Source organism: Trichomycterus rosablanca, chromosome 18 (genome assembly GCF_030014385.1).
Source record: "Trichomycterus rosablanca isolate fTriRos1 chromosome 18, fTriRos1.hap1, whole genome shotgun sequence".
NCBI classification, from domain to species: domain Eukaryota; kingdom Metazoa; phylum Chordata; class Actinopteri; order Siluriformes; family Trichomycteridae; genus Trichomycterus; species Trichomycterus rosablanca.
In genome coordinates, this window is record NC_086005.1 from 20,651,633 (window position 1) to 20,668,650 (window position 17,018).

A 17,018-nucleotide genomic window follows, 5' to 3' on the forward strand; every position below is an offset into this window, starting at 1 on the left:
AAAAAACTGAGTACAGTGGTACCTTGAAACTCAACGTCAATTGGTTCTGGGAGTGGCGTTGAGTTTAAAATGCATTGAGTGTTAAGGTATTTTTTCCCATAAGGATGTATGGGAAACCTGTTAATGCGACGAGCTTGGCACATTTGTTTCTAGACATTTGTGCCCATTCCTCTTGGCATATCCTTGCGAACTTCGTCAGGTTGGATGAGGAGCGTCGGTACACAGCCATGTTCAGCTCCTTCCACAGATGTTCGATTGGATTCAGGTCTGGGCTCTGGCTGGGCCACTCAAGGACATTCACAGACTTTCTCAGAAGCCACTCCTTCGTTCTCTTGGCTGTGTGCTTCAGGTCGTTGTCATGTTGTGTTGGAAGGTAAACGTTCGCCCCAGTCTGAGGTCCAGAGCGCTCTGGAGCAGGTTTTCTTCAAGGATCTTGGTGTACTTAGCTGCATTCATCTTTCCCTCTATCAGGACTAGTCGCCCCGGTCCCTCTGCTGAAAAACATCCCCACATCATGATTCTGCCACCGCCATGCTTCACTGTAGGGATGGCATTAGCCAAGCAGTGACAAGCAGTGTCTGGTTTCCTCCAGACGTGACACTTGGTATTCAGGCCAAAAAGTTCAATTTTGGTTTAATCAGACCAGAGAATCTTGTTTCTCATGGTCTGAGATTCCTCTAGGTGCCTTTTACTAAGCAGCGGCTTCCGTCTGGCCACTCTACCATAAAGGCGTGATTTGTGGAGTGCTGCCTGGATGGTTGATCTTCTGATAGGTTCTCCCATCTCCACAAGGATACGCTGGAGCTCTGTCAGAGTGACCCTCGGGTTCCTGCTCACCTCCCTGACCAAGGCCCGTCTTCCCCGATCGCTCAGTTTGGCCGGGCGGCCAGGTCTAGGAAGATTTTTGGTGGTTCCAAACTTCTTCCATTTACGAATGATGGTGGCCAGAAGCTGCAGCAATTTTTCTGTACCCTTCTCCAGATGTACGTCTTGACACAATCCTGTTTCTGAGGTCTGCAGATAATTCCTTTGACCCCATGGCTTGGAGTTTGCTCTATATGCACTGTCAAGTGTGGGACCTTATATATAGGCAGGTGTTGGCAATCCCCAATCATGTCCAGTCAGTTGAATTTACCACAGGTGGACTCCAATTAAACTGTAGAAACATCTCAAGCAGTATCAGTGAAAACAAAATGCACCTCAGCTCACTTTTGGATGTCATATCAAAGGGTGTGCACACTTGTGCTCACTTGTGCTCACTTGTGCGTCTAAAAACCTGCTTTCACTTTGTCATTGTGGACTATTTTGTGTAGAATTTTGTAACAAAAATGAGCTCAATCTATTATAGAATGAGTCTGTAATGTAATAAAATGATGAGAAGGTGAAAGGGGTGTGCAGACTTTCCTGCTTGAGTGTATTTTAAAGATGTGGTTATGTTAAATATGTCCTTTCTGACATTTTGCTGTTTGCAAATAAAGCACAAAAAGAATTGGCACCTTGGTACAAAAGGATTGGTATATTTTGTGCAGAATGTTTAGCATATGCTAATTCATGTAGACTTTTAATAGTGCTTTACAACCAAGATTTATGTTGCCTTCTGAACCTCACAAGACGCTCCCCATCCAACCTGACAGAGTTCGCAAGGATATGCCAAGAGGAATGGGCAAAAATGTAGACATGTAGGACATGCAGTCAGGCCAACTGGAGCTACTAAAATTGCTTTAAGTGTGAATGTGTGTGTTTGTCTGTGATGGACTGGTGACCTGTTCAGGGTGTGTCCTACATTTCACCCAGTGAATCAAACCCATCGCAACCCAGAGATGCTCACAAGTCAGAAAATATGAGTCCAAGTCAGGTCACGAGTCTTTAGACTAGATTCTGAGTCAAGTCACAAGTCAATATAAAATACACAAAACATATTGGAAATGTCGTGTAGAAATAAACAAATAATAAAAAACAACAACAGATTAGCGACTGTATTTTGCCGTTTTACTTAGTGCCTTTACTTTCCTAGTCATTGTGCAAATGAATGTAATTTCCGTAACAAGAAGGTACCAGTTAAAAGCTTAAGCTGATACGTTTTGTTTTCATTGCAAAACAAAAGCAAGCGATAAATCACGGCACAGCGGCCAAAATCCAAAACACAGCAAAAAAAATCATAACCGTTGCTTACCTTAGCTTATGTTCTTTCAGATGCTATTCAATTTATAAGCGTGTGTTGTCCCATTAGGAATATAATCCGTTATTTTGTAAATGTGCTTATAATTATAAACCTCCAAACTTTTCCTGGTTGTGAAGTAAAACACTAACTCGTTAGAAAGCCAATCAAGCGTTTCACTGACACATCATCTGTGTGACGCAAACTGAATAAATGCAAATAACATAAATGCATTTCTTACTAAAAATTCAAATCAGAAAGCGCTCTTTCAACCATTAGCGCCAATTCTGTAGGAGCGTCCCATTCACCCCAGTTGTTCCTGTGAAGTGCACTACGTAGGGTATTCCACCATTTGAAGTGAGATTCCGATCCAAAGGTAACGAAAATGTTCAAATGAAGTGAACTTCAAACTGTGTAGGGAGTAGGGAGCGACGCTTCATCACTACGCCGGAAGCTGGCTGTAACATTTACCCATTGCGTGCGTTGGGGTTTAAGACGGCTCACACGTAACTAATGTTAACACGTGCTGACGCTAGGGACTCTTGTTGTGTACGAGTCATTTTTTTGCGAGTCATGAGTCGAGTCATTTGAAATGAGTCCGAGTCAAGTCTGAAGTCGCTGTGTGTGCGACTTACGTGACCGCAACCCTGACCAGAATAAAGCAGTGATACTTAATAAACGTGATGATCATATAAAAGCTGCATTTTGTGTTTGATTACAAGATTTGAAACATTTAAATGTAACAAATAAGCAAAAATAAAAGAAATCATGTGAAAAAAAAATTCACAGCACTGTAAAACCACAAGCTCATGAGAAGCGAACGATGAAAACAAGCGATTGCCGATCACTAAAACTGGTTTTGTCATTATGCATAAAACACTCCAGCAGCAGCAGCAGACAAACCACTTTAAAACCAGACCAAAGCTCTTACAAGTGATTTAGAAAGGGAATCTCAGACAGCACTGAAAAACTAGGACAGTGATGTACAGAGATCTACAAGCTCTGAAGTCCATGACTTGTGCTTGTGACTGTGGCATATCAGGGGATTTACTCAGTCTACAGCGTGTTTGCTTTTCTGGATCTGGTGCCATGAGGGACGCTGGTGTTTGTGCAGCACATGGTTTAGATCGTCTCCCACCAGGATTGTTTGATGTTGCAGAGCTGAAAAAGTAGGATGAACGCTCCTGATTGTGCTGGGGGTTCTCTGAACAGCAAGGTGGGTGGTAATCAGCACTGGGGCATGATCATGCTGGACCTTTCTCAAATTGTAGCCACAAAGTTAAAAGGATATAATTTCCATAAATAAATTTACACCCCTGTGAGCAACTGGTGTGTCTAAAACACCTACACTAGGGATGTAACGATACACTCTATCCATGATGCGATACGATTCACGATACTGGGTGTACTGGGTAAGATTTTTTCCCGATTTTTTACCCCTTTTTCTCCCACTTTAGCGCATCCACTTTCTGCCCATCAATCATCCTCTCACTAATGCTGGTCCCCGCTCCTGATTGGGGAGGACGAGGCTGCTCCACGCCCCCTCCGACACGTGCACAGCAATCGAACATCTTATCACCTACACTTGACGAGTGCGGTGCAGTACAGCACTGTGTACGGAGAGCCACACCCTCTACCGCACTCCTTCCCCATCTCCGTGCAGGCGCCGCCAACCAGCCAGCAAAGGTCGTAATCGCACTAGTCTGAGAGAGAGTCCCCATCCGGTTTAGTCCCGCCCCTCATCTGAACAACAGGCCGATCGTTGTTCGTGTAGCCGCTCATCCTCAGCCGAGCCGATATTCGATACGGTGTATTCGAGATCTCCGGTCTGGTGAACAGCGTGTGTTTTACCGCTGCGCCACCTGAGCGGCCGATTTTTTGAAACAAAATGAAATTATGACAACGTTTCCTTTTATTATTTCTCTTTAAAAAATAAAATACAGTATTTGTGCTTATCTTTTATGTATCTAAATAATGAATGCCCTTTTATTTCCGGGGTAGGTACAAACTATGCAAAATAATGCTTATTGTGTAAAAAAAAAAACTAAAATGAAATTTTAAAACAAATCCAACATTTGGCTGGAAAATCTCCTTCCCTGGCAACTTTGTGAAGTGCCGTCAACCAGGCGAGGTGAATAGCACCAGTGCCCTTAAAGTGCTGTTTAAAGTGAATATCGATTAATCTTAAATGAATAACTGGTTCGATTCGAATCGTGGCACATGTGCACCGATTTTTAACTGTCTTGTGGTGCATCGTTACATCCCTAACCTACACTCAATAATTAAGTGTGTCCTCTTGTTGTGTACAAGTCATTTTTTTGTGAGTCATTAGTCGAGTCAGAGTTATTTAAAACTAGTCCAAGTTAAGTCTAAAGTCGCTGTGTGTGCGACTTACGTGCGACTCGAACTCGAGTCCCCATATCTGCCGCAACCCAACACTCAATAACACAACCTCTACCACAAGGGTGTCTAGAAATGCACCTACTTCTATCATAGATTCTTTCCACACCACTCAAACTCTCTAACGATGTAATAATCACCTCAGTCATTTCTAATTATGTACTGTATTATCTGTATTAGCTCCATTACTTTGCTATTATATCTCTTACTGTAGCTGTTTTTCATGTGGCAACATTCCCCTAATGCACAGTTTATTATTTATATGATGAGTCTGAGTCATTCTCTGAAAGCTTGGGGACATAATGCTCTAAGGGGGTCATTTGTAATCGGAGCACAATCACACACCAAGGGAACATAAAATGGGACATGTGACCTCACGGGAAGAAAAATAAAATAAAAATTAGAGAATGAAGCACAGTTGGTTGACTGTGGCTTAAATAAATAGGAACGATAATGTACATGCTGACAAATAATTACATTAGGAATGTGTTAGATGCAGACATACTCATACACCATGTGACCAAAAGTATGTAGACACATGACCATGGGTTTATTGGACATCCCATTCCAGAAACATTGAGCATGTTGATCAGTCTATTCCCAAATCATTGGCATTAACACTCACTGTCCATTTTATAAGCTTCACTTACCATATAGAAGCACTTTGTAGTTCTACAATTACTGACTGTAGTCCATCTGTTTCTCTGCATGCTTTGTTAGCCCCGTTTCATGCTGTTCTTCAATGGTCAGGACCCCCACAGGACCACTACAGAGCAGGGACTATTTGAGTGGTGGATCATTGTCAGCACTGCAGTGACACTGACATGGTGGTGGTGTGTTAGTGTGTGTTGTGCTGGTATGAGTGGATCGGACCAACTAGGTAGGAGTGTCTAATAGAGTGGACAGTGAGTGGACACGGTATTTAAAAACTCCAGCAGCGCTGCTGTGTCTGATCCACTCATACCAGCACAACACACACTAACACAACACCACCATGTCAGTGTCACTGCAGAGCTGAGAATGATCCACCACCTAAATAGTACCTGCTCTATGGTGGTCCTGACCATTGAAGAACAGGGTGAAAGCAGGCTAACAAAGCATGCAGAAAAGCAGATGGACTACAGTCAGTAATTGTAGAACTACAAAGTGCTTCTATATGGTAAGTGGAGCTGATAAAATGGACAATGTGTGTAGAAACAAGGAGGTGGTTTTAATGTTATGACTGATTGGTGTAAGTACCTAATAATATGAGTGTGTATATCTCAACCTTTATTTTTGTATTGTTCCCCTTTTCCTCCCAATCTAATCATGTCCCAGTTGTAAATTTCTTTACAACTGCAGACCCACAAGCCCCCTTCAACATGCGTGTAGCTTGTGACCTCTTCTTTTCACCTGCCAGACTTGGGGTCTGACAAAGAGCAGTATTAACCAACCATCCCTTGTGCAGAAACCTTAACCAGTCAACAACATTTAGGGTCATTCCCTCCCTCATACACTGCCAGTTGTGCCTGTCTGGGCACCAGTCAGTAGCACAGCTGGGATTTAAACTTGAACTCTCAGCAGTGGTGGTTAACACATTGGATCTGCACTACCCAAGCGCCACGTAATGTCACTACTTGACCTTACAATTGCTCTTTTGTTTAAATTATTACAATGTCCCACATACACACCAAATCAGGTGAAAATCATTATCAGAAGAGTACAGGCTGTTATAGCTATAAAGTGGGTCAGTAATTTCATAATACTGGCAATAGCTTTGTAATTGAATGTCCAGCAAGGTCATGGTCTTATATGCACATGCATTTGTTAGATTGTTAGAGTCGTAATCATGGGTTACTGAGGTTATTGCAATTGTTTTTAGTTTGTTGATACCAAGCATGTCGTGTATAGGTTAAATAATGGTAATATTTATAGCTATAATGGGAGACAGTATTAAAAGGAACTCTAATTGTCAATTATTTAAAGCGTTTTAATGACTGGAATTCTTCAGAGATTATTGACTTAACCTTACAGTTGCTCAGGGACACACACAGTCTCACATTACACCTACACATCCATGTAGAGCTGAGTGAGCACCAAGCTCTCTGTTGTAGCGTAAGGCTACATCAAGCCCTTTTTATTAGACAATGCCATTATATTAAACAAGACTGCAGTTATTAAAATGCAAAAGAGGTGGTGTGTTAGTGTGTGTTTTTCTGGTATGAATGGATAAGACAGCAATGCTGATGGAGTTTTTAAACACCTCACTGTCACAGCTGGACTGAGAATAGTCCACCAACCTAAAATATCCAGTAGGCAGCGTGTTGTGACCACTGATGAAGGTCTAGAAGATGACAAACAGCAGCAACAGATGAGCGATTGTCTCTGACTTTACATCTACAAGGTGGACCAACTAGGTAGGAGTGTCTAATAGAGTGGACAGTGAGTGGACACGGTATTTAAAAACTCTGTCTGATCCACTCGTACCAGCACAACACACACTAACACACCACCACCATGTCAGTGTCACTGCAGTACTGAGAATCATCCACCACCTAAATAATACCTACTTTGGTCATGGTCCTGTGGGGGTCCTGACCATTGAAAAACAGGGTGAAAGCAGGCTAAAAAAGTATGTAGAGAAACAGATGGACTACAGTCAGTAATTGTAGAACTACAAACTGCTTCTATATGGTAAGGAGCTAATAAAATGGACAATGAGTGTAGAAACAAGGAGGTGGTTTTAATGTTATGGCTGATCGTGTATGTATGACCATTGTAAGAAAATGCATACAATATATGCAAAGAAAGTTATCAAGGGGCAATCAGACTATGGTGTTATCAGTAATAAACATGAAACACATGGACTACTGATCAAACAAATGGATAAATAAACAATTTTCGGCTGTATTACCAACCTGTGCATTTTTATTTAGCATCATTTTCTTATTCATTCATCTTCATTAACTGTTTCATCTTGAGCAGAAACACTGGATGATGAATGATCAGTTTTTAATATCAAACACAGTCATGGACAATTTTGTATCTTCAATTCACCTCACTTGCATGTCTTTGGGCTGTGGGAGGAAACGCAGACACGGGGAGAACATGCAAACTCCAAACAGAAAGGACCCAGACCACTCTACCTGGGAATCGAACCCAGGACATTCTTGCTGTGAAGTGACAGTGCTACCCACTGAGCCAACAATATGCCATTTTTTACTCTCGACACTGAGCAACAGTAGAAACGCGTACCTTGGGGCCTGAGGTACCGATCAGCCATATCATTAAAACCATCTCCTGGTTTCTACACACATTTTATCAGTCCCCCCGCACTGACCGAGTGTGGTTGTTATGAACACACGCCGATGCCATCAACCAGCCAGCAATTGCAGCAGCAATAAGGAATCCTTTCAACCCTCCCTCCCTCCCTCCCTCAGACAAAGCCAATCATGTCTGTTTGCAGTGGTAGAGATACAACTGGGAACAACTGGAAAATTGGATATGACTAGATTGGGAGAACACGGGAAAGAGGGAAAGAATCCATTCATATAAATTCCAGATATGCATGACAAAATGACCCCAAATTTATAAGCAATGTTATCACAACTTTAAAGTCATTTTTATAAATAGTCAAGTATCGCTACATATTTTATTAAAGATAAAAAATATCTATGAGAAGAAATGAAGTAGAAAAGAATTCATTACAGGGGTTTTCAACCTGTGGGGGCGCGAGTACATGTCTGGGGGGGCGCGAGTGCCTGACCGGGGGGCGTGGCATTACGAGATTTTTTTACTTCTAAAACTAAAGCAATTCATTTTTCACCCACGGGAGACATATTTGATTCGTCTCACTGACCACGCACACACGCACGTTTAATGGTATTCAATTTAGTTTGAAAAAAAAAAACCTTAAAAATAGGGCGAACAGTGAAGATAAACCGGTGACCAAAGCAACGACCGCTGTCTTTAAGAGAGACGCTCTGTTCACAGTATCGATATAAGTGATTCAGCAGTCGATTCATTTTAAGCGAAGCGTAAGTTTCTTTTCTCAGTCATCTCTCCATTTTTACTGTTATAATGAATGTAGCGGTTTTAAATAAACACCAACTACTACAGAACTGTGACTCGCTTACCTTAAAAAGCTCAGGCTTAATTAAACTGGTTATTACCACAGAGCGGTAACCGACTCAGACTCGTTCTGCCTGTGGAGCTAAACGTTTTCTGTCAGTCAGAGCAGATGATCCCGAACTAACCAACTTAGTAATTGATGAACTTTTGTCTATGCTTGGCTCTGTGAAGTAACGTTTTCTGCTCTCATCTACATCAAAAAGCAAGAATCGCTTACGATTTACCAAAGTGAACCACGAATTTATATAATGTGCTGATAGAATCGGTTCTGATGGGATCGGGCTGTATTATTTTTTAAAAGTAATATTTTCTTCGTATGTATGATGTGCACAACGTTAATTATATGATTTTAGCTTGTCAGAAGCTTTCTCAATGAATTTCTGAGCAGTGGTTGACGAAGGGGAGGGGGGCGTGGGGGGGGGGGGGTGTTAGTTTGCGGTTGGCACACGAAGGGGGGCTCATGTCCAAAAAGGTTGAAAACCCCTGCATTAATACAATTGCATCTGTAGAGTACCCCACAAAAACTAAAGCAAAAACTAAAACTGACAATGCTGCTGGTGCAGTTTAATAATTAAAATGATCCAATTATTTTATTAACCTGAGGCAGAATGTAACAGTAAACAAAATAAGGGGTACGACAGAGACCTGACAACTGCTCCCAGCAACACAGCTGCTCCTGATTTTTGTTAGGAAGAAGAAATTAGTGTCAAATGTTTTGCCTCTAATTGCTCAAACATCAGAAAATTAAAGCAAAATATATAGTCACACTTCTAGTAAATCAACTTTTTTTTCTATTTGTATTGACTTTGTGTAATCCTCCCTCATATGCATATTTAGACTATACTGGCAAAAGTATGTGGACATTCCATTCCAAAACTATGAGCATTCAAATGGTATTGCTCCTCCTCTTTGCATTCTTTACATTAGGGCTGCCACTAACGACTATATTTCTATCGATTAATCTATAGACTATTTTATCGATTAGTCGATTAATCGGAATGATTCATTTTCCTCCAAAAATTTTTGATCTCAACTGTATGCCATAATAATACGGCACAGAACTAAATGTAAACAGGGTTTATGTCCGTATTATCAAATTATCTAGTGCTGCATATTGAACAAAGTGCAACATGTGTACACAAAGCAAAGTGCTTCAACTTATAGCAGAAATAAAATAGTTAGAGGTGGCCACGTCTCATTAAGTCCAACGTACAGTAACGACAGCATGAGCCAGATTCTAACCTACACATTCACTCAAAACTTACTTCACATTCTAAGTGATGTAAACGAAGTGGTAAGTGTTTCACATGAGAAGCTTTTTGCGCTTTGAGCGCCGCGGCAACCACAAAAACAGCGAGCCCAGTGCAGCAAAGTGTGCCGCGGTCTAACTAAACTCGGGTATAGAATTACTGACTGCAGCACATACACCAATCAGCCATAACATTAAAACCACACTCGCTGTCCATTTTATCAGCTCCACTTACCATATAGAACCACTTTTACTTATACTGTCACAATTACTGACAGTAGTCCATCTGTTTCTCCGCATGCTTTGTTAGCCCCCTTTCATGCTGTTCTTCAATGGTCAGGACTCTCCCAGGACCACTACAGAGCAGGTATTATTTGGGTGGTGGATCATTCTCAGCACTGCAGTGACACTGACATGGTGGTGGTGTGTTAGTGTGTGTTGTGCTGGTATGAGTGGATCAGACACAGCAGCACTGTTGGAGTTTTTAAACACCTCACTGGCACTGCTGGGCTGAGAATATAACCAGCCAACAGCGCCCCGTGGGCAGCGTCCTGTGACCACTGATAAAGGTCTAGAAGATGACCAACTCAAACAGCAGCAATAGATGAGCGATCGTCTACATCTGACTTTACATCTGCAAGGTGGACCAACTAGGTAGGAGTGTCTAATAGAGTGGACAGTGAGTGGACGATATTTAAAAACTCCAGCAGCGCTGCTGTGTCTGATTTACTCATACCAGCACAACACACACTAACACACCACCACCATGTCAGTGTCACTGCAGTGCTCCTATATGGTGAGTGGAGCTGATAAAATGGACAGTGAGTGTAGAAACAAGGAGGTGGTTTTAATGTTATGGCTGATCGGTGTATGTTGCTCTGTAAACTTCTACAATTCGTCAACACCCTGTACTCCATTTATCAATCAACAGAAACCCCCATAGAACCTCCACTGACCAGAATAGGTTTGGGTGGTGGAACTGATTATCAGCAGTTCAATTACTCTACCATGGTAATGGCATGGCCTCTTTATTAGGAACACACACCCTGTTAGCAATCGTGGGTGTATAGTTAGGGACTATCGCTATAAGTGTGTTAGTCCTCCTCTATGTTTTATCAGTATAAACCTTCTGATCACTAAACAATGTTGGCTTTACTTTTTTTCACTCCAGTTGGGAGGTTTCCTATTTAGTCATGGTTTTGTTTAGTGTTTGCCAGCTTCTCTGTGTGCAAATTTGCTGTTCTCAGATACTGTGACACCCGGCTCACACCGGTCCAGTTTTCCACCGGCCATAGATGTTAGTGCTCATTATCTTTGTATGTGAAGCTGGTAAATGAAATGGGAAAAGTGACTTGCCTCAGAGACGGTGTGATGTCCCTTTTCATTATGGTGTAAAGACCTCGCATATGGACCCATGCTGGACGATGGATGCGCCAATTGACAGGGTGGGCTGCCAGCTCTGCCCCTGGCTGCCTCTGAATTTCTTATCCTACCTCTTTTCCAAGAACTTGCCATATTGTGGTGACCAATTTTCATTTCTAGTCTATCGTCTTTGTCCATCTCCTTTCTCTGTTGCGGGATGCAGATGTGTTTGTGTCATGTTTCTGTTGTTTAATGTTCCATCCAAACCATTGAATTCAGGTGTTCCAATCACTTCCATGGCCACAGGTTTATAAAACCAAGCACCTAGGCATGCAGACTACTTCTACAAACATTTGTGAAAGAATGGGTCGCTCTCAGGAGCTCAGTGAATTCCAGCGTGGTACCGTGATAGGATGCCACCTGTGCAACAAGTCCAGTCATTAAATTTCTACTACTAAATATTCCACAGTCAACTGTCAGTGCTATTATAACAAAGTGGAAGCGATTGGGAATGACAGCAACTCAGCCACGAAGTGGTAGGCCACGTAAAACAACCGAGCAGGGTCAGTGGATGCTGAGGCGCATAGTGTGCAGAGGTCGCCAACTTTCTGCAGAGTCAATCGCTACAGACCTCCAAACTTCATGTGGCCTTCAGATTAGTGTAGAGAGCTTCATGGAATGGGTTTCCAGGGCCGAGCAGCTGCATCCAAGCCTTACATTATCAAGCGCAATGCGGTTGCCAGGCCTTCTCGTCCAACATCAGTGTCTGACCTCACGAATGCGCTTCTGGAAGGATGGTCAAAAATTCCCATAAACACACTCCTAATCCTTGTGGAAAGCCTTCCCAGAAGAGTTATAGCTGTTATAGCTGCAAAGGGTGGGCCGATATCATATTAAACACTATGGATTAAGAATGGGACGTCACTCAAGTTCATATGCGTGTGAAGGCAGACGAGTGAATACTTTTGGCACTATAGTGTATTTTGGCCACCTCAGTAATTTCTTCACAGTCCTCTTTATGTGTGTGGCTTTGTAGCCTCATTATTGTTCTATCTTGGTCAAGCATCTTGCACTTGGGTTCCTTTTCATTCTTGCAGGTTTGGGGCTACACCAGGTGTTTCGGTTGTAAAGGTACAATAGTAGGCATAGCTTATAAAATAATCAATGGATAGGTGTATCTAGTGTTTAAGCATTCTGCATTGTAATGATTCTGACTTGTAATGATAATTGAACTGTGCCAGCACTTTACTTACTAAATCAAATAAGAATCATATGACAGAAGTTATGCCACTTTTTCTTTATGAGCAAATGTATCCTCACTGCTTTAGCACGGAAACAGTGTTAAGAAGTACTGCCCGATTGATTTGTGGGAAACATAGTGTTTTAGTGTTAATAATTAATCAGTGTTTGAAGGTTGAAATATTAGATCGTTTTTTCATGTTTACAAACCATTTAATTCTGGATAGGTACTATGTCAGTACTTTGCATGGCAGCACACACACATTTACTCACTCACACCTACGGGCATTATACACCGATCAGCCATAACATTAAAACCACCTCCTTGTTTCTACACTCACTGTCCATTTCATCAGCTCCACTTACCATATAGGAGCACTTTGTAGTTCTACAATTACTGACTGTAGTTTATCTGTTTTGCTGTTCTTCAATGGTCAGGACTCTCACAGGACCACTACAGAGTAGGTATTATTTGGGTGTCACTGCAGTGACGCTGACATGGTGGTGGTGTTAGTGTGTGTTGTGCTGGTATGAGTGGATCAGACACAGCAGCGCTGATGGAGTTTTTAAACACCTCACTGTCCCTGCTGGACTGAGAATAGTCCACCAGCCAACGGTGCCCCATGGGCAGCGTCTTGTGACCACTGATGAAGGTCTACAAGATGACCAACTCAAACAGCAGCAATAGATCAGCGATCGTCTCTGACTTTACATCTACAAGGTGGACCAACTAGGTAGGAGTGTCTAATAGAGTGGGCAGTGAGTGGACACAGTATTTAAAAACTCCAGCAGCGCTGCTGTGTCTGATCCGCTCATACCAGCACAACACACACTAACACACCACCACCATGTCAGTGTCACTGCAGTGCTGAGAATGATCCAGCACCTAAATAATCCCTGCTCTGTGGTGGTCCTGTGGGGGTCCTGACCATTGAAGAACAGGGTGAAAGCAGGCTAAAAAGGTATGTAGAGAAACAGCTGGACTACAGTCAGTAATTGTAGAACTACAAAATGCTTCTATGTGGTAAGTGGAGCTGATAAAATGGACAGTGAGTGTAGAAACAAGGAGGTGGTTTTAATGTTATGGCTGATCAGTTTTGGGAAGTGAAAAATGACTGATCCTCATGTGCTATTAACTGTAGCACTAAATCTTAAGCAGAACACACATTTGAGCCTGTATGAGCACAAATGCTGTAGCGCCAAGTGTGGGATGTGCATGTTTATCTAAAATAAAAATAATATTGTGGCAGGTGTGGGTGGTTTTAGGCGAAAGCTGTAGCGTACGAGGGAAATTAAACATCTGGGTAATTAACTGGTGGGTTAACCTGGCATATCTAACCTACAAAACCTCTTGTGTGTCTGTGCAGTGAAGATGAAAGTGAGCCTGGACTAGTGGATCTGCAAAGACTTCAATTTCTTCGTTCTCCAAGATACTGGGTTTGAGCACCAGTGTAGCATTTTGTATCGACAGCAAGGACAACCAAAGAAGCAGAGGTATGCTTTTGACTTATTTGACTGTGTATTGTCATTGCTACATATGGTATCAAAAATCAGTAAGGCAAACCCAAACGGACATTCCCGTCCAGACTTCCTTTAGACATGGCCAATCATGTCTTTAGAGCAGTGATCCCCTACCACCGGGCTACAGACCGGTACTGGTTATTTACCACCAGGCCGCAAGGACAAAATAAATAATTAGAGATTGGTGCTTCCATTTCCAACATCCTATCTTTGTAAAATGGGATTTTCTGCAATGACAACAGTAGACCTGACATAAGGAACACACTTCGGGTGTTATTGTCTCCAGTCACCCCTAGGTTGGAGCATCTCGTTGCAGCGAAAATGCTCAGGATTCCTACTGATTTTCCATCACTGGTGAGTACTATTGTGATGCTGTTTGTGTTTTCCCCATCAGTCCATGAAATTATATCTTATATGAAACCGGTCCATGGTGCAAAAATGGTTGGGGACCAGGCCGGTGGCATAGCTGAGACTTATACACTGATCAGCCATAACATTAAAATGTCCATGTTATCAGCTCCACTTACCATATAGAAGCACTTTGTAGTACAATTACTGACTGTAGTCCATCTGTTTCTCTACATGCTTTGTTAGCCACCTTTCATGCTGTTCTTTAATGGTCAGGACTCTCCCAGGACCACTACAGAGCAGGTATTATTTAGGTGGTGGTGGATCATTCTCAGCAGTGCACTGACAATGACATGGTGGTGGTGTGTTAGTGTGTGTTGTGCTGGTATGAGTGGATCAGACACAGCAATGCTGACGGAGTTTTTAAACACATCACTGTCACTGCTGGACTGAGAATAGTCCACCAACTAAAAATATCCAGCCAACATCTCTCCGTATGCAGCGTCCTGTGACCACTGATGAAGGTCTACAAAATGACCAACTCAAACAGCAGCAATAGATGAGCGATCGTCTACGACTTTACATGTACAAGGTGGAGCAACTAGGTAGGAGTGTCTAATAGAGTGGACAGTGAGTGGACACGGTATTTAAAAAATCCAGCATGTTATTGTCACTGCAGTGCTGAGAATCATCCACCACCTAAATAATAACTGCTCTGTGGTGGTCCTGTGGGGGTCCTGACCATTGAAGAACAGGGTGAAAGCAGGCTAAAAATTATGTAAAGGAACAGATGGACTACAGTCAGTAATTGTAGAACTACAAAGTGCTTCTATATGGTAGGTGGAGCCGATAAAATGGACAATGTGTGTAGAAACAAGGAGGTGGTTTTATGTTATGGCTGATGGGTGTATCTGGGTCTCTTCAGTGATAGGCTTGCATTATAAACTGCTGCGTCACTTATGTGTTGGATAACAAAAACTGTTAAATGTCTTAGCTCATAGCTAAATAGCTCATCTTAAAAAATCATATTTTCTGAACCATCTGAGCTACTGCTGTTTAATGTTTTGATTGTGATAGAACTATAATGGCTTCCTGTATTGATTTACAAACCAATTACCTTGGACAGTAATCGCACTGTGCGTGTTATAAACTGCCAAAAACAAAGCTTCCATTACAAAGCACTTTAATATCCTCTGCCCAAGCAGATTCTATTTACAGCCCACATGGCTGTTTGTATCTAAAGATGAAAGCTCCTCTCTGAAGGCTTCGCTACGTAAGGTGGATAAAATGTCACCAGATAAATGTCCCAGCATTCCCACGTGTCCTTCTAAGTCTGATTTTTTTTTTTACTGTGCTCCATTGTGTAAGTGATTTGACTTTGAATTATAAAGCATACGTGAGCGTATAAATTAGAAATGAGTTGTAATTGAAGTGAGTGGAATGAAAGCAGTGGTGCACCTATTGCACCGGCGGTGTTTATTGTCGCTTGGAATGAGGTCATTTCACATTTCAGCCGGCAGACTCTGCTAAGTTGAATTTACGGGAGCTCTTAAGTGGGTCATGCTCATCATCTCGCTCGGCTAGAAAACACTGCTGGTTCTCCTTGGGGGGAGAACGTTGGTTTGTTCTTTAAACTGCAGGTCAGTCAGCTTTTAAATGAAAAATCCTGTGTTAAGCGAGTGAAATGTGCATTCATAAAGAATAAAGACATAAGAGTAGCAAAGGGCAGCAACAAAGAAATTGGATTTGGTGTGTTTGTGAAAGGGGATGAGATGTTGACTAAGTTGACTGAGAATAGTCCACCAACCAAAAAAATATCCAGCCAACAGCGCCCCGTGGGCAGCGTCCTGTGACCACTGATGAAGGTCTAGAAGATGACCGACTCAAACAGCAGCGATAGATGAGCGACCGTCTCTGACTTCACATCTACAAGGTGGACCAACTAGGTAGGAGTGTCTAATAGAGTGGGCAGTGAGTGGACACGGTATTTAAAAACTCCAGCAGCACTGCTCTATCTGATCCACTCATACCAGCACAACACACACTAACACACCACCACCATGTCGGTGTCACTGCAGTGCTGAGAATGATCCACCACCTAAATAATACCTGCTCTGTGGTGGTCCTGTGAGAGTCCTTACCATTGAAGAACAGCATGAAAGGGGGCTAACAAAGCATGCAGAGAAACAGATGGACTACAGTCAGTAATTGTAGAACTACAAAGTGCTTCTATATGATAAGTGGAGCTGATAAAATGGACAGTGAGTGTAGAAATTGCATCACTGATTAATAGTACAGGCTGTTTTACTAGTCTTTACTCACATATATAGTACAACTGCAAATACAGACATACAGCAACTCATTTGCCTTACCACAAAGGAATTGTCGATGTTTAAGTGAACCTTTGTTTTGATAATTGCAATTAAAATGAAAAATAAAGGTTTAATTAAGCTACTTGTATCACTGAGGGAGCAGAGGTGGGTGGGTGTAATCAGTCTTTCAATAAGAATTATCCAATATTCAGTGTCAAAATCTATTGGCAGCAAAATACAATAGACAATAATGGGCAGATGTAATGCTTCATTGTAATTTAAAGAAGAAACTAAACAGGCTGGCGCTCAGGTGGCATTG

General features: G+C 42.1%; 1 protein-coding gene across 3 annotated transcripts in view; it reads right to left on the minus strand.

Moving 5' to 3' along the window:
* LOC134332814 (3',5'-cyclic-AMP phosphodiesterase 4D) overlaps nucleotides 1-17,018 on the minus strand; it is a 76,256-nt gene that overhangs the window by 12,555 nt on the left and 46,683 nt on the right. The window lies entirely within an intron of this gene.